The 25,384-nt window shown below is 49.8% G+C and overlaps 1 long non-coding RNA gene across 1 annotated transcript; it reads right to left on the bottom strand.

Annotated features, from left to right (window-relative positions):
- Positions 1-7,401: 7,401 nt before the first annotated feature.
- Positions 7,402-8,348, bottom strand: LOC149349224 (uncharacterized). Its single transcript, XR_016289402.1, has 3 exons — positions 8,324-8,348; positions 7,934-8,002; positions 7,402-7,434 (listed from the first exon to the last, which is right to left on the bottom strand). It is a non-coding gene; the product is annotated as an uncharacterized LOC149349224 (long non-coding RNA).
- Positions 8,349-25,384: the final 17,036 nt, after the last annotated feature.

Raw genomic sequence — 25,384 nt, forward strand, 5'->3', positions numbered from 1 at the left:
TTGGCAGGTGCACCGTGGAGACGCTGGTCTTGTCGCCCGCGAATCGCAACACAGCTGATTTCTTCACGTTGAAGCACAGTCCCAGCTGCCCTAGATGGTCGGCGGACAGTGAGATCAGCTGCTGTAGCTGCGCCTCATCTTCGGCCAAGAGCACGATGTCGTCCGCGAACACAACCCAATCAACCAGTGTACATTCATCGGACGTCCGAAGTATGTCCTTTACTGGATGTACGGACATCCGTGGGAGATCCGCCGACGTCCAACGGCTCTCGCACGGACCTCCGACGGAGGTACAAATATAATTATTTAGACTGCCGACAGATATCCATCTCGGATATCCGCCGGCGGATCTTTTGAGGATATTTGCTGGTAATGCATTCTTCACCATTATGAGGCAAGCCAGAACTACAACCACCAATCAGTGTACCTCGCAGGGACACTGGGCTTATTAAAAGCCCGCAGAGTGTCTCAAATCGGACATACACCTTGCTGTATGTAATATGCATGAATCTGTAAAGCAATCGACCAAAATGACAAAGCATATCAAAGTCTGGATGATTTTATTATGACATAAATGCCGTCTTCAGTCTTCATGAGGAATTCATCAAGCTGGCCATACATTCAGTTAACGCAGCAGGAAGGATACTGTACAGACCATGATGAATTTGTAGCCAAGCCGGGGACGTCTTCTGCAGAAAACAGTAAACACTAAGTTCAGAATATGCCATTAAAGCAAGCGAATTTGACAGACACCATTCAGTTCTATTTATTTATTTATTTATCATCATACCCACAGCGCCATTGGCTGGCATTACAGTGGGGGGGTAGAAGAAAAAGTACACAAATGCCACCGCGTGCAGGTGGTTACAAAAAAAAAAGATAACAATGAGATAGAAAGAACACGGAATTATTATACACAAAAAAATGTCACAGCATGGAAGAAAATGAATCATTTGATAATATGGACACTACTTCCTCAGGCAGCTTGTTCCATTCCGAAACCGTTTTGGGGAAAAAAGACATTTTAAAAAGGTCAGTCCGGCACCTGTATTCTTTAACTTTAAGTGAATGATCTCTACGTAAAGACACGTAATCAGGGTTGGCTATATATTTGGTTCTGTCTATTTCAGTTCTAGAATGAAATATATTATGAAATAATTTTAAACGCAGTACTTTCCTACGTTTTTGAAGTGAGTCCCAACCCAAAGATTTTTTTCGCGCTCGTTACACTAAAATATCGCCCATAGTTATTGAAAACAAAACGAACAGCCAAATTCTGAACTCTTTCTAGCTTTTGAACGTCAAGCAAGGTTTTCGGATCCCAGACTGTGCAAGCATACTCAAGTATGCTTCTAACGTTTGTATTATACAGCAGTTCTTTAGTCTTTAAAGGGAAAAGTTTAGCGTTACGTCGCAGGAAACCTAAAAAACGACAGGCTTTGGCAGTAACGAAATGCACGTGACGATGCCAAGACATTGAACTTGTTAAATATACACCAAGATATTTAAATTCCAACACTGAAAGCAGTCTGCTATTATTTATGTTATAAGTGAAAATATGGGGAACCTTCTTTTTAGTGAAACACATATGTACAGATTTTTGTAAGTTAATATGCATTCCCCAGTTCTCACACCACTGGGCCACTTTACACAAATCCTGTTGTAATGCATCGCAGTCACTTTGATCGTTAATAATTCTATACAATACACAATCGTCCGCAAAAAGACGCATGTATGAAGAAATACCTGAAAAGATGTCATTCATGTAAATTATGAACAGTAATGGGCCCAAGACGAATCCCTGAGGCACCCCTGATGTTACAGCCACCTCATGCGATTGTTTCCCGTTGACAACAACACATTGACGCCTAACGCTCAAATATTCCTTTATCCACCTAATAACGTTCTCATTTATGTTGTACCAGTATAATTTTTGTATTAATAAGGCATGTGATACAACGTCAAAGGCCTTCCTAAAATCTAGAAAAATACAGTCAACAGAATATCCCTTATCTAAAGCACTTGACAGGTCATGTACAAATTCGGTAAGCTGGGTGACACACGAGTAACCACTGCGAAAGCCATGTTGATTAGTATTTAATAATGAATGTATACTAAGATGATTCATAATACTAGTATAAAACACATGCTCTAAAACTTTGCATAATACACTGGTCAAGGACACTGGTCGATAATTTGAAACAACATTCCTAGGTCCCGATTTATGTATAGGTACAACATTAGCAAGCTTCCATTCATCAGGCAAGGAGCCTTCCTGTAATGACTTTGTGAAAAGAATTTGAAGGTACCTTGACAACGCAAAAGCGCAAGAAGAGAGCAGGATCGTGGGTAAGCCGTCCGGACCGGTGGCACTGTTATCTTTTAAGCGTTCTAAGAGCGACACAATTCCTCGCTGATCAAATTCAATGTTCTCCATGGGTTCCGTACAGTTCAAGGCAAGGCGAAAATCGGCAGGGCTATTGCTGTCCTCAGCAGAAAAAACTGAGCTGAAAAACGTGTTAAAGCACTTGGCTTTCTCCAGATTATCATGAACGATACTTCCGTTGTGATCGAGTGGCGGGATATACAATTCATCCTTTCTGTTTTTTTTTATGTACTGCCAAAATTCTTTAGGGCGATCCTGGATACGCATGTCGAAAGACTGAAAGTAGGTAAATTTAGCCTCTTTGACCGAAGCATTCATATCCTTTGTAATCTTTTTTAACTGATCCATGTTATCTTCCGACGGATTTCTTTTGAAGCGCGCATATAGTTGTTGGCTCTTTTCAACGACTCTGCGCAGCGCTTTTGTGAACCATGGCTTGCTTTTGCTGCGACGTTTCGTCATCACCCATGACGGCACATGCTGCTCACGCAAATCAAAAAGTTTGGCTGTCAGTGTGCGCCACAGCTCATCAACGCTGAGTGAATCAGACAATGTTTCGTACACATCGACATAGGATTCAAGTGCCCAGGCTATCTCGGGGAAATTTGCCTTTCGGTAACTGTAAATGCGCCGATTGCCACAGTCTTCAAGTTTAACATACTGAAAGTTCATTTCCGCTAAAACACAACTATGATCACTGATACCGGGCACTACAAGGGTAGAACAAGCTGCCGATGGTTGGTTAGTGAATAATAAATCCAAAATATTGTTGCCACGGGTTGGCTGCAGCACTAATTGGGATAAGCTGAAAGAATTGCACAGATTTAACAATTCTTTGCCTACTGCGGAATTGGCTCTAGACGGAAGACATCCTGAGCTCCAGTCTAATTCAGGAATGTTAAAGTCACCTCCAACAACTAAACAGTCAGTTTTAACAGTTTCAATCATATCAGTTAGGTCGCTGATGGGTTCAAGCTGATTTCCAGGTGGCCTGTAAAACGAGCAAACTGATAGTAATTTACCATTTAAAAGTCTAATTTGAGCCCATACTGCCTCACATGTCCCAACATCAATTTCCGTCTTACGAGAACTAACTAAGACGTCCACCAGTATAAATACGCCTCCTCCGTGCCTGTCTCGATCTTTTCGATAGCTGATATAGTTACTCGGAAAAACTTCGCTATCGCTAACATCCCCATCCAGCCATGATTCACATCCGATCACAACGGAAGGTCTCGCCATGTCAATTAGACCATGTAGCTTGTCCACTTTATTCTTAATACTTCTGCAGTTTAGTACTAGAATCGACAAAACAGAGTGATCCGGCTTAACTTGTCAAGAGGCTCGAACTACCTGCCCCTGAGATTCGTCGTAAATGTACTTGACATTATTCAAGTAAAGGACATGGTTTGGTTTGGTTTATGGGGTTTAACGTCCCAAAGCGACTGAGGCTATGAGAGACGCCGTAGTGGAGGGCTCTGGAAATTTCGACCACCTGGGGTTCTTTTACGTGCACTGACATCGCACAGTACACGGGCCTCTAGAATTTCTCCTCCAAAGAAATTCCAGCCGCCGCGGCCGGGATCGAACCCGCGTCTTTCGGGCCAGCAGCCGAGCACCATAGCCACTGAGCCACCGCGGCGGCCAAGTAAAGGACATCGTATTTCAGATGTGCTTTGCCATTGGGTCCCTTGCGAGGTTTGGCGTAGTCCCATAGCATTTTCCTCTTGTTTCGTACTGGTTCAGAGAAGTAACTCGACCGTGCCAAGTAAATTAGTCATCTGTAGCTCCGAAAGCATGTTTACATCTTGAACAACTAGTAAGTTGTAAACAACAGAGGTGAGAATATTTCTTGCAATACAAAATATTTTGCTTTTCCGAAAAAACTGCAAAAACAAATGCCCCACTGCAGAGCTTTGTACCAGTTCATGAAAAATGCGTTTACATTGCAAGACACCACAGCTACTCCCACAGGCAGTCACTTTCACACTGATGGTCAAAAAAATTCAAGTGTAAGAGTAGGGATCCTTACCACACCGTTGCAAGCTAGCTAATGACTTAGGTTGGGCACAAGGTACACTCATAGAGAAAAGTTTGCTGGATGTAGATTTTCTGAAAATATTTGTTTTTGCATTGCCTCGCCAGGCAGTCAGCTGAAATTTGTTCAATGCGATTGAGTATCCATGTCCTCTCATGATTCTAGGCTTTTGATTAAATTGCTCTGGCTAACAGCACAGAGAAATTATTTTACAAAGAACTCTCATCCCACAAATTTTTATCCATTACTGTACAAGAACACTGCAGTATAGCTAGATACCCTCCGCTGCACAGAGCAAACAGAAGGAAACTATCCATTATCTGACAGGGTGAAACTTGCACTGTAGTTCAAACTTACCTGAAGGTTGCTGCTGTACGCTGCAGGTACTATCCCAACAAACACAAAACCTCCTCAGAAACTCCAAAAAAGGATGGGATGTCCCAGTCCCAGTACAACATTTATCAAACGTTTCCAGACCATAGAGGCAAGACATAGAAACACAAGAAAAAAGGCAGTGCTCCCACTAAAGGTCTAGAAACGTTCTTTCGAGAGTTTTAAGCAGCAACAAAAACGAATTAATGCATTTTGGTCCCAGAAAGGTAACTGGGTATAACGTTTTCGGGACCAATGGTTTTCAACAAGAAATAAAAATTGACAGCTCGCTCTCTTTTCTCTCTCCCTTTCGCCACAGGCTGCGGGGAGAGAAGGTTTTGCTCTTGCACTCGCCGTTTTGAGAGATGAAACAGCAGTTTCATTCGAACAGCCGAAGGAAGCGGTTAACCCCGCATCTCTCTCGGCGCATGCGTTTCTCGCACGTGGGGCGTCGGCTCCATGCTGCAGGCAGGCGGCGGCGGTCTGCATTTTCATCGCGCCGCCGGCAGCGGCGGTCACCAGCTTTCACGTCTTCTAGCGTTTTCCCAGCTTGCGCCCAACTTCAACATTGTGTGGTGGTCCCTCCAGGCGTCTCCTACTATCGGCACTCCTCGCTGCGCCGATGTCTAGCAGAAGTGCAGTAATGGCCTCCCGTCGCTCGCCCGGCTTCCTCGCTGGACGGACGCCATTTTGCGCGCGCTTATTCGCGCTGCCCGAGACGTTCGAGCACAAGCCCCAGCGCGCGGCAGTTCTTGCTCTCGTCACTGCGCCAACTGGGCTGTCGTGGACTTCGTAGCTACGGATTCACTAAAGTTTTCCCGCGCACCTCGGCGTGCCCACACCATTCCTTTTGGAACTGATGCCGCGGCGGCGCATCGCAAGTCCTTTGCGCAGCTCCACGGCCCTACTGATGCCGTTATTCGAGGCGGCGTTCGCGGCAGCGGAGTTCGTGGCAATAGGTGACTCCTCGCACGCACCCTGCATTCCTCAGCGCCTCCGACGACTGCAGCACGTTGGTGGTGGTAGCGTGGCCGTCTACTACGGTCTGAGGCGGGAAGGACCTTCAGAGACCCACCACTCTGTTTCTGCGAGTGTTCATGGATTAGCCTGCTCTACCTACTTCGCCACCGCGCAGCCATCCTGCCGCAGCGGTATAATTTGTGCAGTGTTCGCGTAGTTATATTGACTCTCTCCCATTGGATTAATCGTGCCTTGATCTCGACTCCCAAGTTGGACTGTGCCGCATGCGCGGTCTGCCGCACCATGGATGCAGCGCGCCACCGCACGTACCTGAGCACGTTCACCTTGCCGCCTGGCTCCAAGCAGTCTTATCCCCACACTTAGTCACAAGAAAATAAAACTCCCAGGATCGTTACGAGGGTGTAACGCGTATGTTTGAGCGCTCGCTGTGCTGTGAGAAGGCGCAGGACAGAAGCCTGCGTTTAATTTATGGTTTCAGCTGTTGCAGCCTTGTATTTCATCCCTGGGTTTCCGTAGGCAACGTCGTCAAGGTATGTTGGTTTATTTTAATTAATTATTTAATTAATTAATTTATTTATTTAAGCATACTGCAGGCCATTTTCGTACTTTTTTTATTTTCGCCTAGTAGAACTAATATTTTTTTTCTGTTTTGATAACACGTCGCTGAAGCTTGCTCCGAGTCTCTAAGCGTGAGGGGGGTTTCAACTTGAAGAAAATCCGTGACCTGAAACTGCGTGCCTGCAGCGTACGCCCATCTCGTCTTTTCTTTTGTCACCCAAGTTGCTATTTACATACGTTTGCTTTTGCGTGTGCATATCTGCTTTTGTAGTCCTTAGAATGCTCGTTTAAGGTGCATCAACTTTCAGCCTGTATTCTGTTTTACTTGCTTCATATTGCAGATTTCTCAGGGCTGGAGAAAAAAGTGGCCATCATTATATGCATGGCGCCGTAGTGTATGTGTGTATTAAATGGTGCATACGTTTGCGTCTGCTGTTTGTATTCATTCAGATTTGCGCCGTTGAACGTAAGTTTTTTCCGGGACGGACTTTCAATTCGGTCTATATTGTTTTTCTTTGACTGAAACATGAATGCATTTTGATTGTGGTGGTGTATGGTGCGGTCGCCGGCATGGACGACAGGATGCAATTCGTGCTAAGAGCACAGCTAATAAACTGAAATTACTTCTGTATGGCGCTGCTATTTGCTCTTATATGGGCCAAATCGGGTGACTTTTTGAGTTCATATTTCCTTTGTGTGCAAAATGCTAGGACATTTCACGTAAACGGATAAGTGCAGAACGGCCGAGCCAGCACGCATTCAGACGAGTGGAAAGGTGGATTACACCACCTGTAACGTAAGTATGCACCTGAAATTTGGCACATATGTGCGCTTGGATGACTGCAGGCTGCATGAAAAAGGAGGAATAATTTTATTGAACCAGAGCCGAGAAATCGAGCATTAACCTTTTGGGGCTTTCCATGGGACGCACAACTTTTTGGACATTGCTAGTTGTGGGGACGTTTTTTAGATGTGTTCGGGAAAAATGAGCACCTCCTGGGGAGATTCCAGATGTCCCGATGGGTCATTTTTTAGAGATTTTGAGGAGGTTTTGTGTTTGTTGGGATATAGCTGCTAGCTTAGGTCAGTCACATCCACACTGTATAGACAAGAAAATAAAGTATGAGAGAGCAACTTATACCGCACGTTGTCAACGATGCAGCAAAACACAATCTATGTCGAAACTACAATGCCCACAGGGTTCACTGGTGAATCACGCATCAGGGCACTGACAGCATATTTGATGATCCACAGCTGCACGGGAGTAAGGAAGAGAGGTCTGGTCACAATCCAGGAACATGTGGCTCTAGGATTGCCATATATGGTCCTGCTATCTGGCTCAGCATTGAGCCCTGTGGGCGTAACATGTTTGGCAAAGTTATACCAAAGCACTGCAAGAGCTCATTGATTGGGAAGTGAAAAATGTTTGACTGAAGCTCGCAAACTTAACACAACAGTTAAGCTGTCCTAAACAATGCTACTGCACAGTGCAAAGTACTGTGTAGTGGATGGTTGGAGACTTCCATTTGGCAAGCCTAATGAACAAATTGATAAGCTGTGGAAGTATGAACAACTTTGATATGACATTTTCAACCTACCTGTGCTTTCCATGGCTTGGCATAATTAATGTAGGCACCAATACACTCGGTAGCCGGGCCACATCCACACTGCAAAGGCAACAGAAAAGTAAGAAAAACTCAGTCGCGAAGCACTGAAAGACTAACACCGTTCTGCCACTATGCTTTTCCTGCGCTGTTTTATCGCAGTTATGAACCTACGCGCAATTGCCTTAAGATTCACACCATGCAACTGCACACCGTCTCAACTTTTTTTCACAAACACGAGAAACGTTTGCGGCAGCTAATGCATAGTGCATGTAACTTCCACTCCGTGGCAAACAAGTTGCGCAACAGAGTACAACTGCGTTAATACGCTTCACTCATCCCACAGCAACATCCTGAAAGTAATTTTCAAGCACAGTTACTTACCTCGCAAGTGGTAACACCATGGCCGCTTCTTTCATCCAAAGCAACAAAGCAGGCATGGATTTGGCTAGCGTAACTTAAAGATGGCCGCCAGTTCAGTACCAATGTTGCCGGACTGCGTGCGTCCGAAAGTGCAGACGAGTTTGACGACCACAGTGTTGCTCTCAGCGACCGCGCGGCGTCCAGCCCCCCCTTCCTCCTCTCCACTTTCGTCCTCTGTTCGCTACGTAATGGGCGCGGCCGCTCTCCGTTCCCTTTCAGATACCCCGTCGGGCGCGCTCGCTCCCTCCGTCCCTTTGAGGTACCGTGTTGTTCGCAACGTAATGGGCGCGCCCAACTCACGGCCCCCTCTCAGATGCCGCGCCCTCCCTCTCTCCGTCCCCTTTGAGATATCGTGTTGTACGCTACGCAATGGGCGCGCCCGACTCACGGCCGTGTCCGGCTGGAGTTGCATAATTCTAGAACGCTTCCGACCGCCTTGGGAGCTCAGAATTTCGAGTCAACTGCTCTGCCACGACTGAAACATTGCCTTTTCGCGGCCAGTATAGTCGGCATGCATACGTGTCCGGCTGGCGTTGCATAATTCTACAACCCTTCCTTCGGCTGCAGCCCGTGGGCTGCAGCCGAAGCAGCGTGCGATCTTTGAAAGTGTCATTCGCCCGTTTTATTCCTGGCAAGCCTAGAAATTTTGGGTGGGCGTTCGCCTCGTGTCCATCCTCGTGTGTGCTATGCCATTAGCTCCTGCAATAACCAACCGGGAGCAAGCGACCATTCCTCGACGCAGCGAACGATCAGCATCGGTGAGTGCCATGCTCGCAGTTCACGCGTGTAATTTTTGTCGCCGGTTGCCTGTAGGGCAAATGCGGCACAGTGTTGCATATTAGAAAAACGAAAGCAAAATGTGTTGAAACACAAGATCGCGGAGAGCAATTAATATCTAGCTTTTCGTGCAGCGCAGTTTTTCATGAACGCTTTCGCTGCCTGCTTGGACATGACAAGTGTGACAGTTTAGATGCTGAGCTTGCGACAGAGTACACCGTTTACAAACTGAATATTTTGGAAACAGCGAGTACATGACTGAAACTAATCCACTTCTGATGATTAGAATGTTTGTTTGCGATGAAATTGAAATTCGGCCCCTCCCTCTGTCGACAGCTCCTGCTTACAACGATGAGGCATTAAAGGCTTCCGCCTTAACAATGATGTCTAGAAGACGTCGGTGTTCCCTACAACATTGCTGCTTTTGTTGTACAGACGCAAACACGCGCTTGACCAGTAGCTAAGCAGCCACGGACGTTGCTCCGCGCGCCGGATTATCAGCCCAGAGGAGGACGGCAACAGTGGGGTGTCGCGCAGCGCACGTGTTTGAGAGTATTTCTCCCTCCTGCCCGCTCCTCGTAAAATGGTGAGGAGGAAGGCGTTCGAGTCCTGCCTGTGGTTATGAGTAAGGCGGCGAATGCTAAGGCGAGTCTGGGTTTTAGACTGCGTGAGGTCTAGCATGTGGCGTAAGAGGTGCGAGGCACGGGTTGTGGAGAGATTGCCGCGTAGGCTGTCACAAATCTGATTCCAGTTAGCTTTGCAAAGAGTGGCACTGTGGTGTTCTATTTGGGTCTGAAGCTGTGTGAGTTTTCCACCTGTGTGTTATGCGTTCTTGAGCTTGAAGGAGGTGCGCGAGCTTACTGTCAATTGCGGGGGTGTCTGGGGTAGTGTCTAGCGTTTGGGTATGTTGGCGAATGTCATCCTGTAACCGGGTAGTCCAGGTGTCTAGGTCGAAGGGTACCTGTGTTGACTGTACGCAGCGCCTCCTCTATTTTTACAATGCCTGCCGAGTAGGGCCGATCCATGGAGGAAGTGGGCCGATCCGACCGCCCAAAACTCTCTCTTGTCCTCCTTACCTGCTCTCCCCCATCGGCTAGCCTTCGCGCCTGCTGTGCGTGTGTGGGGGAGAGGACCATCTGGGTGGCGCCCATGGTGGCGCCAGACAACGGAAAGCGGACGAGGCCACTTTATCATTTCTATCTTTCTTCGTGAGGCGGCGCTCTGCATCCTTCATGTCTAAAGTGACTTTATTCATGACCATCAGGCTGCCTGTCAGGTATGGACGCGATGCACATGCGATGCATTCTTGCTACTATTTTAATTTTTGTTGCCCGCGGTGATGTATGTCTTGTAGTTTCGTTTTGCCCTGTATATTTATAATTGTGTTTAATTTTTGCCTGGTATCACGTGTTGTTTTTAATTTATTCTTCCTATTTGCTTAATCTATTGTTTTTGCCCCCCCTTACTCAATGCCCTTCTGGGCCCTGTAAGGTATTTTGAATAAATAAATAAATAAATGGACGCGTCCTTGAGCGCGCTGTTCGTGGCGCTGCTCACCGTGGAGCGCTGTTCATCGCGAAGCCGCTGCAGGCGCTGGTTTTAAAAGGAGTCACAGAGAGTGCGGCGCAGCGGCGTTGGCATTGCAACGGAAGGCTGTGGCGGCTTTGCCGAATCATGTCGGTCTTTTAGTCAAGCTACAACGCTGAAACGTTCCGGGAGAGTAACTGAAACTGCTTGGCGAAAATATGAAATCAGATGGTAAACGTATTTAGTAATCAGTTATGTTATTTTGACTTTGGATTCTATCATGTTCAGTAAGGAAAATTGGAGAATGAAATGAAGAAGGCATGGCAAATCTTGACGACAAGGTATGTTTCACCAGACAACAATAACTTTCAAGTCGTAGCTGTACTTTTATCAAGATAAGCTGTCATTGTTACGACGACTAGATAAAGATTATTCTTTGTCCTTGGCAGCCTGCAGCTACGATTGTTTTGAGAAACGAAAAATGAATTTCATTCGGAAATATACGGTGCAGCAGCTGTTGCCAAAGCATATCGGAAGTTCTGCCTGGTCCTGACTGCAACCAGGCGCTAATAAAACGATGCAAAACAAAGAAAAGCGCCTGAAGAAAAAGAGGCAGATAAAACGGTGTGGGAATCCCGGCTTTCCGCCGTCGCCTTTGCGCGGCTATGCCGGCCGCCCGCGTTGTTTCTCCTCTTTCCCTTGCTCCCGCCTCAGGCGGTGGAGAGGCGGCTGGGTGACTAATCACTGTCATTTAGCCACAGCTCCGCCCCGGCTCCCCAAGGGCCTTTGCCATTGGCGCCTTTTGGCGGGAATTCGGGACCCCGCTTTGGGCGGCCGCGCGCCGCGCGACCGTCCGAGCGGGGGCCCAGAGAGAGAGATCCCTCCGAGACAGCGCAAGGTGCGTACGTTACTGTTTGTCCGTGCCGGCCTTGCCGTTCGGACCAGTGCTTACTCGAGCTCGCCCGCACGTGTCCTCTGACCTGCAGCGGCTCGAGCCTGTCCAGCGGGGTCCAGCGACCTCTGACAGGCGTACCTTGTGTTGAATGCCCACTTTCTCTCGCAACCGGCCCAACGGTCGACACGAGAGAGAGATCACAGCACTGCCGCGGGGACATTCTCCTGCAGCGGCGTGTTAGCGGCGCGCATTACTCTGGTCGCTTCGTGCGCGCAGCGGAGCCTTGCTCCTCGCGCGCCCCCGGGACGGGGTGACGATTGAGTGTGTGTGTACTGCTGAAGGACGATGTGAATAAACGTCTCCTCTGTGAACTTGGAGGCCTATTTCTTTGCGGCGAATCGCTCTCCTCCCAGCGGAGGTTGAGTGCGCCGCAGCGGTGTCCCAGTGTGTGTGTGTGGTGACGGCTGATCGGGGCCCTTGGCTCGCGCGAAGCTCGAACCCGCGGTGGGTGGTGGCCTGTGTCCACGTAGAAACCCACAACTGGCGCCCAACGTGCTAAGTCATTGGCGCTTACGCCTTTGATGGCACATTAGCCGAGCAGGTCGCCTTGACGATCACGCTTGCGCACCGTGTCTACCACCCCCAGCGCGGCACTTGGCAGCTACATGTCGGCTCCCTACGGAGTTGTAGCGTCGTTTGATCCGCTGGCTGCTGTTCCTTCGAATAGCTAGACACCGTGGTTGGCCGCGGCCCCCATTGGGGTTTACGGTGACACAACCCAAAATGTTGACCACGTGGCTCCCATTGGAGTTGTATCGGAAGCACCCTGCGGTGCATCCGCTGGTCACATGCCTCAGCTGTGCACGCTTTCCGCCCAGTGCGAAAGCAGTTCGTGTCACGCTGCCGCAACCGGCAGTTTCGAACAGCAGCAGCCGTGCCCCGCGAGCAGTCAATTCTGCTCTGGGAACGGCGAGGCGCTGGCCCGGTTCCCTGCGGAAACCGCGCCGCTCATCGAACTAGGAGCCTTGCCTCCCTCGTTCGTGCAGCCCACCCAAGCCTCCACTGAGGCAGGGGTGCAGTGCGCTTAGTTGGCTGATGCGGCTCCGCGAGCCTGCGGGTCGGCTGGCGCGCTGGGCTCTCCTGATACAGCATTACGACTTTTCCGTGCAGTGTCGAAAGGGGAGCACAAACGTGGTAGCTGACGCGCTATCCCGTGCCCCACTCGCCAGCGGCGCCTTGACGCCTGTAGGCGGAGGGGGCGAAACAGCGGACGAGCCGCCGGGCGGCAAGGAGGGGGAGCCCGCAAACGGGCTAACCCATTCCGCTAACCAGGCAAGCAGCGCTTCGCAAAGCGGACGAGAGGCAAAGCTCCTCGTGAGCGCCTCGGAAGTGCCGACGCGAACGGAAATTTTGGCTGCAAACCTGAGTGGGGACGAGACCAGGCTCCCCTCTGGGATGACTGGAATCGTTTTCAGCCGAAAGAGCTACTGAAAGCCCAGCAAAATGACCCGTTTTGTCGCGAGGTGAGCGACGGTCTCAGGGAGACGGAGCGCCGTGACGCTACTTGTATTGTAGCGGGCGCAGGGGGGCAGAAGCCAGCGTGTGTCGCGGCGAACCCCGGGGACTCATATTTGCTGGACAATGACGGGCTCGTGCTGAAGTACATAGCCACCGATGACGAGTCCATCGACCCGTTCTAGGTGGTTATCCCCAAAAGTCTAAGAGGCGCACTTTTGCGATTCTCTAATGACGAGCCACTGGCCGGTCATCTGAGTGGCTCCAAAGTTTTTGCAAAACTGAGTCATTCAGTGACGTGGCCCGGCATGAAGCGTGACATTTTCCGCTATTGCCGTTCCTGCCATGTCTGTCAAGCGGTGAAGTCACGGGGCGGCAAGCCGCCTGGAATGATGAAACCGTTTGACAGTGTGCGTCCGTGGCAGATGGCCACCTGCGATTTGATGGGGCCTTTCCCCAGGAGCAAGCAGGGGTTCAATGACCTGAAGGCCTACGCGTCACGGTCTGACGAGCTTGCGCCGGTACCCATTGGTATCAAAGGCAAGCGCAAAGGCACAACTGGTGCTGCGGAACGCAAGCGTACGGAGCACCGGTACAATCTGAGGCGACGGTCACCGGTGTGATTGATGCCGGACGGCGGACTTTTCCGCAACCGAAGGCACGCAGCCTCAGCTAGCTGGCGAGCTTTCTCGTCAGGCCCTACCTAGGCGAAGCACGGTGTGTTATTTTTTTTTGTTTTTTTTTGTTTTTGCAGCATGCTCAGTTCCAGCCTTGTGTGTTTATCAGTTTATTTATTTGTTTTGTTTAGTCAGTTTTTAGCCACTTTCGTTTCCAGCTTGTTCGTCGGTTTTCGTTCTAACGTACCGAGATGTACATAGGTAACATGCGTCTGCGTTGGCGTTCAGTTTTTTTTAGCCAGACTTGTACATATGTATACTTCAGCCGCTCTCTCTTGCGCTTATCTTTTGAAGCGCAGAGTTTGCCTGTCGTTTGTACGGCGCCTTTTGTCATTTCCGGCCCGACTGTGGGTGGTTGGCTCGTTAAGGAGCCGTGTGTCGCGGTGCGAGTTTTGTGCGGCCCGTATGGAGGGGAAGTTGGCGGGGCGTTTGGGGCGATGGGGGGGCGGAAAGTGCACCCTTTGACCCTCGCCGCGGCGCCTCTGGACGCTTCTGATCAGGGGATCGTTGTCGCCGACCAGCGTCCGCGCACTTGCCGGTGTATGCGTGGTTGCGGCTGTGACTGTGTGCGCGCGTAACCATGAGCCAAGGCGACGCCTGTGAGTTGTGCCGTTGTGTCCTTCTGCGTGAGCGCGAGGATGAGAAGGACCCCTCGCTGTGGACAAGGTTACACATCTGGACGCCGCCGAACGTCCTCGCCCGTTTCAGCCGGCGTGAAAGGGGTGCACTAACTTTCTTGTGCCCGAACGTGATGTCGTGTCCAAGGGCGCGAGGTCAGTGCTCTGCCGCGGCCCCGTCGTCATCAACGCACCATACATCAACGGAAAGAAGACCGCCATCAGTCGTCGGCCCTCCCAACGCGTTCAACTTGAAGTCTGCGAGCGGTGAGTCGCCGACAGGCCCACTGGGCCGTGCCATCGAACTTTGAGGCTGACATCAACCTGTAACATAGTTGTACAGTTGAATTCACATCGCCTTGTGTACCATGTATATAATCTGCAAGCTGTTTTGATTTACTGAAGCGTATGCAAGTGTTGTAGTGTTTGCCTTGTTTTCCCTTTGTTTTCTTACGTTGTTCTGGCTGGAACTGAAGTGTAGCTAGTTTTTTTTTTTGTGTATTCATTTCTTTATTTTGGAACCGAAGTGTAGTTTTTTTGTGTATTGATTTCTTTATTTTGGCCGCGTGCTTTGCCGATGGGTAGGAGGGCATTTAAGGAGAGGGGGATGTGGGAATCCCGGCTTTCCGCCGTCGCCTTTGCGCGGCTATGCCGGCCGCCCGCGTTGTTTCTCCTCTTTCCCTTGCTCCCGCCTCAGGCGGTGGAGAGGCGGCTGGGTGACTAATCACTGTCATTTAGCCACAGCTCCGCCCCGGCTCCCCAAGGGCCTTTGCCATTGGCGCCTTTTGGCGGGAATTCGGGACCCCGCTTTGGGCGGCCGCGCGCCGCGCGACCGTCCGAGCGGGGGCCCAGAGAGAGAGATCCCTCCGAGACAGCGCAAGGTGCGTACGTTACTGTTTGTCCGTGCCGGCCTTGCCGTTCGGACCAGTGCTTACTCGAGCTCGCCCGCACGTGTCCTCTGACCTGCAGCGGCTCGAGCCTGTCCAGCGGGGTCCAGCGACCTCTGACAGGCGTACCTTGTGTTGAATGCCCACTTTCTCTCGCAACCGGCCCAACGGTCGACACGAGAGAGAGATCACAGCACTGCCGCGGGGACATTCTCCTGCAGCGGCGTGTTAGCGGCGCGCATTACTCTGGTCGCTTCGTGCGCGCAGCGGAGCCTTGCTCCTCGCGCGCCCCCGGGACGGGGTGACGATTGAGTGTGTGTGTACTGCTGAAGGACGATGTGAATAAACGTCTCCTCTGTGAACTTGGAGGCCTATTTCTTTGCGGCGAATCGCTCTCCTCCCAGCGGAGGTTGAGTGCGCCGCAGCGGTGTCCCAGTGTGTGTGTGTGGTGACGGCTGATCGGGGCCCTTGGCTCGCGCGAAGCTCGAACCCGCGGTGGGTGGTGGCCTGTGTCCACGTAGAAACCCACAACGGAAATCAAGACCTCTTCAGCGCGTGTTCAGGGGCAGTCACCGTAAAGGCCGAACCGCAAGGCATAGTTCCTTCAGCGTTGTCGTTCGGCGCCGCAAGAGAGGGCGACCAAACACATGAGGGCGTACGAACTGGCGTCGCCATCCGGGCGTTAGGTGTGTTTTGATTGTTGTTGAGCTCCGTTCGCGCACGAGATGCTTTGTCCTCCTCGTGCGTACAAAAGTGGTTGCGCTAAAATGCAAACTTCTTAAGGCTGTAAATACCTGCTAATACAAGCAAATGAACACCAATTCTAAAAATGTAAATGGCTATAAATACAAAGAGTTGTATATACTATTACTGTAAATTGTTGTAAATATATGTGAATAAATGCACGTAAACCTCAACTTCTTTTCTAGTGTCTGTGCAGCGAAGTTCCTCAGCTCCACATAAACGAGCTTAAAATTGCCCACTCTTCACACAAAACTGAAAGCAGCAGCCCTGCTGCAGATAATTATCCGGTGCCATTTTACTGCTGCTGCCAGGACACCTCGTAAGCTTCGCGGGCCACAACACTTACCCACGCAAAATAATTTTCGTTAACAATGGCGCCACGAAACGAACGGGCCTTAAAACATAGCACTCTACTCGTCTGGCAAGGAAGAGCAATAAGTAGCGCAAGTACCTCAAACAGCGCATAAAGTATGCCAGCCGCCATCCTCAAGGGATAGGCGGAGTGATCGCCACAGGCCACCTCTGCAAACGGCGAGCAAAGCTGCCGCTCCACCGATTGCCGTTGGAAAAAGCGCCGCGCCACGGATGAAGCGAGAGCTACACAAGAAGGGGTAGACAGCAACAACCTGACAGACGCCAGGTGTAGGAGTAGGAGAGCGCTATGACCACCGAGCGCCCATACGCAAGCATGACGCAAGCAGTGCTACCATCTGGCTAGCGCCGCAGCGCGGCAACTAACTGAAGTGAGGTGTACCGACGGCTCCCATTGCGAAGCGGGCGATGCGGCTGGCATTGTAAAAATAGAGGAGGCGCTGCTGTACGTGTTCGTGGCGAAATTTTCGTAGCTGGTCCCAATTAGTTTTTATAATGGTAAATTTGCGCTGAGGGCGGCGATAGTTTCGTGTTATGCGAATTAGGTGGTGGTCGCTGCCTAGTGTGGTTTGCGTTCTTTCCCACTGCAAATGGGCCACATTTCTTCCAAGCGTGAGATCTGGCTGGTATAAGTTAACAAACCCGCGTAGGCAGTGATATGCTCGGGGATCGGGACCAGGGTCTTCACCGCATGAGGACGAAGCAGCAGACTACGAAGGGAAGCCTTCGGGAGGAATAGCAAGCTTGGAGGTGTATTTTACATGATGTGGGGATACACATGAATCCCCTGCCCCATTGTAACGGCCGCGCGTAATTATCACGCGATGCTATGCGCGCGCCGTTCGGAAGGTTTGCGAGGGAGGGCACTCACGCCGCCCCCGCTTCCTTTCTCGCCCCGCCGCGACGCCGCTGCAGGGACTTTCCCTCTTTCCCCTTTCACAACGGAGAGACTCCTCTCCACAGCCCGGGAAGGAGACGCGTTTCTCCCGAGGCTCGCTTGTCTTCTGGCGGGAGCCGTGCACACGCACGGATCAGAGATCTGCCACGGAGACCGCTGCCCTTATCGCCCGGCCACCGTGTGTGACTTGACCGCCGCGGGCCGCGAGCGAGGAACCACGCGAGGTGAGCGGAACCTTCTTCCCCCACATTTTTGCGTGCGTTCTTTCCTTTGTATTTTTCACCCCCGTACGCGAGCGGAACACTCGCCCTCGTTACGGCGGTTGTATTGTTGCTGCTGCACTGTACTGTTCGGGAGCAATAAATGCTCATCCGAGTAGCATACTCGTGTTTGTCCCCTCTGGCCCGAACCCGCCGTGGTTGCGACTCACCGCACCGCGGGTTGGGGGTCACAGCTCTGACTGCTAGGGCTGGCACGCTGGTGCTAGAGAGCGACAACTGCTTCTAGCCCTTTGAGCGTTATCACAAGAATAAACCCCCATAATATTTACAAAATTGCAGGGAGACCAAAAGTCAGAAAAGTGAGGAGGATGCTCTGGCACACCACAGATTGGTGCTTAAATGCAGTTCACAGTCCCCAGGCACCCAGTTAGGGAATCTGATCTCTGGTTGAGCGTCCAATGGGCCGTTAGCGTCTTCTTAGGCTCCGCCCTCCCCACGTGACCGCGCACACCGCACAGACACACACACTGGCAAGGAGGAACTTGGCGTCTCTCAGTCGCGAACTGTTTGGTTTGCCGCGGGCCGACCATGCCCAAAGGTCGTTAGCTGCTGTGTGATGATCGATGGAGACGCGAGTGCTGACGGCTCACACCGGTGACCTCTTCAAGGACAAATCAGCCGTGTCGCCCCTCCGCTTTGTCGGCTGATCAGGGCGCACGCGGGCTATGAGTTGGCGGCACCGTCGCCTCCGCCGTCGCCGCCACTGGGTCTCTTCCGTCGGTCCACGGGCAGTCCGGGAGAAACACCGCACTCAGCCTCCCCGGCGAAGGGGATTAGACGCCTTCGTGCACGCCGACGCCAGTAGCTGCCCCACGCCAGTGTCTCTTTCGTCTCCCCAGAACAGCAGCGCTTTCGGCCGCAGTGGCCTGATGGCGCCTTACTGGCTCGCCTGTTTCCGCTGGCTGGGCCTCGAATCACGACAGTCCGTCCGCCGCCAAGAAGACGGCACGAAGGGGTCGCAGCTGGCCGGTGCACCACGAATGTGCGTCAGCGCCCTTCTGGTCGACAAGCCGGCAAGGAAACCCTGCACAGCTTGCAATGGTCCTCAGTGGAGCTTTAGTGATCAGATCTGAGCTCAGCGCCTACCTCCGGCAAGGCAGTACGCGGCCAGCCCCAGAACACCGCCAGGTCTTTAATACTGAGCAACGTGGCTGCAAATTTTGGGTGACTTAACCCTCGCTCATAGCACACGCCCGGAAGTCTGCTGAACCAAAACTGGTTCCTCCTTTTCTTTTCTTTCAGCCAAAGACATGCATCTGAAATTTGGTGAGAAACCACTCCTTGTTTAAAGCAATACGTACGCAGAAGCAAAAAAAATGAACGGGAGCATTTTTCGAGAGATTATAAAATAAAGATATGACTGAGACCGTCGGCATTCCCGTTTTCCCGTCCCTTCCAGTAGCGGATCTCAAAGTTGTGCTCTTGAAGCGCTAGGCTCCAGCGCAAAAGTCTCCCATTCATCGGTGACATATTTCTAAGCCACGTTAAAGGGATACTGAGGCGGTTTTTGAATCAGCTAACCTTCTAGGGTTTTGAAGTAGTGTCATTGCTGATCACGTCTGTGAAATTATTTTTTCGATTTTGGCTAAAACAGTGGCGCAATCACCAATTAAAAACGCGATGTTTAAATTTCCCGCGCCCCGCGCGAGCGCAGGAGAGGGGAACAGCGGAGAGGGAAACCTCGTCCATGTCGGCCAGCGTGACGTCATGTTGAGGAGCCGGGGATGCTTCGGCGCACGCGAGCGCGCTTTCAGCGCGCGTTGTTTCTCGTGCTGCATGCGTTGTTCCTCGTACTGCGAGCGTTGCGACGTACAAAGCGTGTCAGCCGACCTTGAGAATCAGATTCAACAGGTACTACTCTGCGTTCGTGTCCACGAACAACTAAGGCCGCGACTGTGTCGTCTTCCACTGTTTTCCGCAAGACCACAAGCTCGCAGCGCAACCGCTCGCTGCTGTGACAAAGAATTCAAGCCGACTAAAGCAAGCTTACTCTGCTCGAAACACTTTCGTAAAAGCGGCTACAGGCAGAGCTTGTCCTAGTGTGATCTCTGGAGATTTCTGTCGAAAAGGCGCGGCTGAACCATGACACAGTTCCATCGATTTCCTCGCGCATAAGAGGCGTGTCACCATTCCGAAGAAGCGCCTCTTTTAAAAGTAGAAACATGCTCACTTAGCCCCTGAAGAAACCTTATAGAGGCTTAAGCATGTGTCGCTCTCCTCAGCTTAGGTGCGGCCAGACCACCTGAGACGTGCTCAGCAAGGCTCGGTTAGTGATTTTATACTCGGTTCGACGTCTCCAAGCAAGCAAGCAAGCAAGCAAGCAAGCACAGCAAAGCACAATAAAACAAAGCAAGCAAGCATCGAAGCTCTTCATATGCGGCATCTCGTTTAATCCTAGCTAAGCAATTAAAATGAAAGCGTTCGACGTTGATTTCGGATGCAAATTTATGAGTGAAATGAATGCCAACCGAGTTTTTGCAAAAAAAAAAACACCGCAACCTTACTCGGTTTCTTCATCAAGTTGTGGCAGCGGGCGAGTTGCAGCTAGCTTGGCTTTTAAACACACATATAGTTGGCAACTACTTCACTGAACCTAAACTGCAAATCTATGAAGGGCGAACGTTTCCGAGGCAGCGATTAATATTTTCTGGCATCTGCTGAACGCGCCAGGAGTGAAGCGTATTTGTGCGCGTATTTGGCTTGGTTTCCAGCGCACCATGATTGCGTCACTATCTTGTGGTCACATGCCTCGCAGTGCTTGGCCACTGCGCTTCGCTAATTTTGACACCAACTTTGTGCTCCTTCATCGTTCACTTGAAATACTTTCTTGCCCCAACCTGCAACGCCGGGTACGGAGAACAAGATTTACACAGTGCTTTGGGCCTTTTCTTTAGGATGACGCTCTTCCGGGCGAGCCAGGAGGCGTCCGGTGGTGGTAATTGACTTGAGTATTGTTCGCACCCCTTCCTTTCCGAGAATACGAGCCGATGTTGTGCTGGCACCTTTTACGCATGGTCTGTATCGCGTCTTTGACGCTGGCGTATGCTTGTGCTAGGTATAGAATTTTTTGCTTGTGTCTTTTTTGGTTTCAGGCGATACGTGGAATGAGCAAACTGTAGTATCCTTTTCTTCGGTGGTCAGTAAAAAAAAAATAGTCGCCGTATTCGCTTTTACAACGACACGGAAAGCTGCGATCTGCCCTCAACGCAGCGCCCGATCCGCATCGGCAGCTTCTCCAGTCCTCAAAGTGACGTCACGACCTCTCTTGACCAATCACGGGCGGCGGCGCGCCGCGCGGCGTGCCCCTAGGGTGCCTCGATGCCCAGCGCTGCGCCGTACGGCGGCGCTGGCATCGAGGCACCCTACGTGCCCCGCGGCACAGGCCGCATATTTCGGCTAAAAAAGGCAATTCGCGCTTGTTTTTGCCTTAATTGGATGCGATATTCCAGTATACAGCATGAAAAACTATAGGATGCCGCTGCCAGCCGGATTTTCAGAAAAAGTGCTTCAGTCTCCCTTTAACGGGCAGTGATCAGTTTCTATAGTGAACGTTGAACCTGCCAAGTAGCACCTTAGCCTCTGGGTGGCCCATACCAAACAGGCACATTCTTTCTCAGACGCACTGCAAGCCTGCTCCCTTGTGGTCAACTTTCGGCTCACATACAAAACCGGATGCTCTGCTCCGAGCTCGTCGTGCTGGCTTAACACTGCTCCCATGCCACTGTCGCTAGCATCGCACTGAAGGATGAAGGGGCGGTCATACGCGGGGGCTCTCAGCACAGGTTGCCCTATTAATGCCGCCTTTAGGGCCCTGAAAGAGCTTTCCTTAGCATCGTTCCAAATCACCCGAACCGGCTCGGCCTTTCTTAGACTTGTCCGTCAATGGACCCCTTTGAATATTATTAATGTGCACCTCATCTCTTCCTTATTTCAGATTTCTGGCAGTTGGTGAAACTCTCCGCTCCTCGGCCTTTAATTTCCTGACCGGCAGGTCAACAACCTGTAAGCTTGTTGAGGAAGTTTGCCAGACCATTTGGGAAATCCTTGGTCCCATTTATGTTGTCAGACCATCTTCTCCAAGTGAATGGTTACGAGTAAGTCATTCCTTGTTTCACACTTCATGTTTTATAGAACATGATTTAGTGGCAGTGCTAATGAAAATAATTTAGCAAAGAATGTTTTACACCAGTGCAGTAATTATGGAGTTCAGTGTATACAGAATACAAAACTGTCAGAAAAATATTTTTGTTACCATATGATGCATAACATATGAACAAGAAATAGACTAAGTTTGTTCATTTCGCATGGAGTGTGTTGTATGAGGTTATCTCACATGCTTGTTTTAAGCATAATAATTATAATAAAAAGCAGCTAATGTTTGTCTTTTTCTGCCCCGAACCTAGGTTGCCAGAGAATTTGAAGAAATCTGGCAGATGCCTCACTGCATAGGGTCAATAGATGGCAAACACGTCAATATTGAGTGCCCAGACAACTCCGGAAGTGCTGACCGCAATTACAAAAATGCGTTCAGTAAGTCTGTGCTTGCAGTCAGTGATGCTCATTACAGGTATTCAAGTATATTTGTTTTACTGGCTGCTTATAACGTTTGTATGTGCTGAACACCACTCAATTTGATTTTGTAACTAGCCCAAGTTTATTTTTTCGCTAAGGTTAGTCCCATTCTCAATCACTGGTTTGGATTTGTGTAATGTACTGCAATTTAATATTATTGTGTAAATAACATTAAGACAAAGCTGCCACCATGACTGACAATAAGTTAGGCAAACTTTTCATGCAAGTATAGCAACCCTTTTGCTTGTGTGCCCTGCAGGCTAATATTAACCAGAAGTTACAAATTAATTATATTTCTGCTCATTTAGGTTCTTGTTTGTGGAAGTGGGCCACAATGGGAGCGAGTCCGATGGTGGGAATTACGGCCGAAGCCCATTTTTCAAAAGTTTAGCTCAAGGCCAGGCAGGCATCCCAGAAGACGCGCCCTTGGCTGATATTGGCAACATGCCCTTTTTCTTTGTGGGAGATGAGGCTTTCCCTTTAAAAACCTTCCTCATGAGGCCATATGCAAGGAAGAGTAAGTAATTCAATTCGTTCTATTCAATAATAGTGCATTCGTTAGAACTGAGATTAATTAGTATCGTACCAACTTCAGGGCCATTTGATATGACTAGCTGTTTAAGGTTCACTAGCCAAAGTTATGTATGTAAAATGAGGCATCGTGTCGAAGGCTTAAAGTTATTTTACTTCAACCAACCCAGCCACTGTATATGGGCATTGATTGTAAAGAAAAGCGCAGTATCTACCTACCTCTTCTGATTGCAATTAAACATCCAGCCTTGGGTTGCCACAGAGCAAAGCAATGTACACTGAACACTGAGCATGCTAAAATTGACATCGCATAATTTCACTGCATTTGTTTTCTTTATTTTTTCAAATAAGCTGAAACTGCATGTGTTGTTCTGCAGGTCTCCCTTCCTTGTTTACCAGTCCTGAGGAACCAGATGACCAAACAGCTACAGGAACACCCAGCCAATTTGCACAGGTGCATGCAAAACGGGTGTTTAATTACAGATTAAGTAGAGCAAGGCGTGTCGTAGAGCATGCCTTTGGAATTCTCGCTCAAAAGTGGCGCATCTTGCGTCGGCCGTTCAAGGCAAAGGAGGAAAATATCATCCGGATCATCACAGCCTGCATATCGCTGCACAACTTCCTGATGTCTGAGAAATCAGCTTCCCGTGCAGTCTACTGCCCCCAGGCACAACTGACCATGAAGATTGGCAAGGAGGGCTGATCGAGGGATCCTGGAGGCAGGAGAGAGATGGAAATGGAGGGCTAACACCTTTCCCTGCCTTAGGCTCTCACCCAACTAGGTAATCATGCTGTTGGTAAATATGCTTAAAGAAACATAATTAGTGGTTACTTTTAACTTATCCAAGTGTGCTTATGACTGGGAGTCAGAAGTGTCAGTTTTACAATTTGGAGAGAGAGAGCTCTTTAACGTTCCATGAGTTTAGAATTCAGGCTTGCACATGCTACCAGGGATAAACTATGCGACTACTTCATCAGAAGCAGCCAAGTCCCGTGGCAGGAGATCATCAGAAGCAGTCGAGTGTAGACAATGGTAACATTTATTTTTGCTCTGAAAGCTTGCTTGCGCTACTGTCCGCAAAGAGGGAAAAAAAAATTGCCAAGATATATGTATTTAATATTTGCCTCAGGTATTTTCTGCTAGTAACTTGTAAGGTTGTCTTATTTAAGCACCTTTTCCAGCCTGTTGTATATTATTCATTAAAACTTCCTGTTGGGCGAGTTGGTAGTTCATATTGAATTAGAAATATTATAGCGCAAACAAAGACACGGACAAAAAAGAGAGGACAAAAAAGAGAGGAAACACACACACAAGCGCTAGTGTGTGTATATTAAGTTCTGGATATCAAATATTGCTTCATGTTGTTCTTTTGGGGGTAGCATCCGCAGTTACCCAGCGAGTGCCATACACGTAGATAAATAGTATCACGCGGCTCCTGCTGCTGCTCTTGAATCCGCTGGTTTTCATTCCGCACAGCCTGCAAATGTTGCAGACAGGCAGCAGCAACCGCAGCATGTGGGGGAGCTTCTGATGAGCTGGAATTTGAAACATGCTATTTGTAAGGGATCGGTAGCGTTCGCGGGGGTCATTGGAACGCGGCTGGGGGCACTCAAAGCGGAGCGTCTCCTTTCTTGGAACGCGGCCGCTTGCGAACGCGCCGGGAAGTACGGGTGTCCACCCGCCCCGCGGAACCGATTCGCGCACGTTCTGGCACGAATGTGTATTTGTGTTTGTTTTTATTTTTATTTTGTGGTGGAGAGAACGTTCTACCCCGCACATGCTGGCACGACCGTGCGTTTGTTTTTCTGGAAAGGGTGTTACCCTACGGTAGTTGGAGGGCTGACCATGCTCTCGATTAGCCAATGATATGAAGAATGTAGAATGATTGGGTGCTACGAAATGTGGGCCGGGCCTTTAGGGCTTTAAAACCGGGCCCCGGAGTGGGAAGCGGGGTTCTGCGCTAAGGTGAGATGCTACGTATCTTCGGCTACGCCGAGTAGGGGCCTCCCCTAATGATTAGCCAGATCCACCTTTTTGTTGTTTGTCCTTTTGCCGTTTAATTTCTCTCCAGTGCCTAAACTTGTATATTCTGTAAATATTTGTATATAAATCTTCAGTTATTGCCTTTTTTATCCCTGCGTCTCAACCCATCTTGAGACCGTCTATGACGGGGCACCTCCGGTGCGAAGAAATAAGCTTCAGTATTCGAGTAAAACCAACCGTCTCTGACGGGGCACCCCTGGTGCAAAGAAGAAGAACCTGGGATCTTTACTCTATTCATACCCATTTGCCGTTCATAAATCTATTTTATACCTTTCTGCCTTCCTAGGCGAGCGGCGTCGTTTCTTTGGCCTTGGCCTGTAAAGAAATGGAATGTTTATGAATAGCGAGATAAACTCCCTCCAGAAGCAAGCAGTGCAGCCATTAGGTTCAAGTAAGCATGCATTGCAAGAGAGATGAACGACCTGATGTCAATGTGTAGCATTTACCTTTCCACATCAGAATCGCAGTCACTTGCTCTGCTCTCCAGTTGACTGCAAATAATAGGGCAGATGTGGTGCATTAAAGTCCAATGGCTGCAATAGCACACTTCACATTTTCAGATGTTTACCTTTCAGTTGTACCTGCTTGTGGAGTGGGTGGCCTGCTCGACTCCCAAGACGAGCCTGATGTTCCTGGCAGTGCAGGAGTGAGATCTGCCTGGACTTTGATTTGCAATGAATAAATA

Source organism: Amblyomma mixtum, chromosome 3 (assembly GCF_055824585.1).
Source record: "Amblyomma mixtum isolate Tamu chromosome 3, ASM5582458v1, whole genome shotgun sequence".
Taxonomy (NCBI): domain Eukaryota; kingdom Metazoa; phylum Arthropoda; class Arachnida; order Ixodida; family Ixodidae; genus Amblyomma; species Amblyomma mixtum.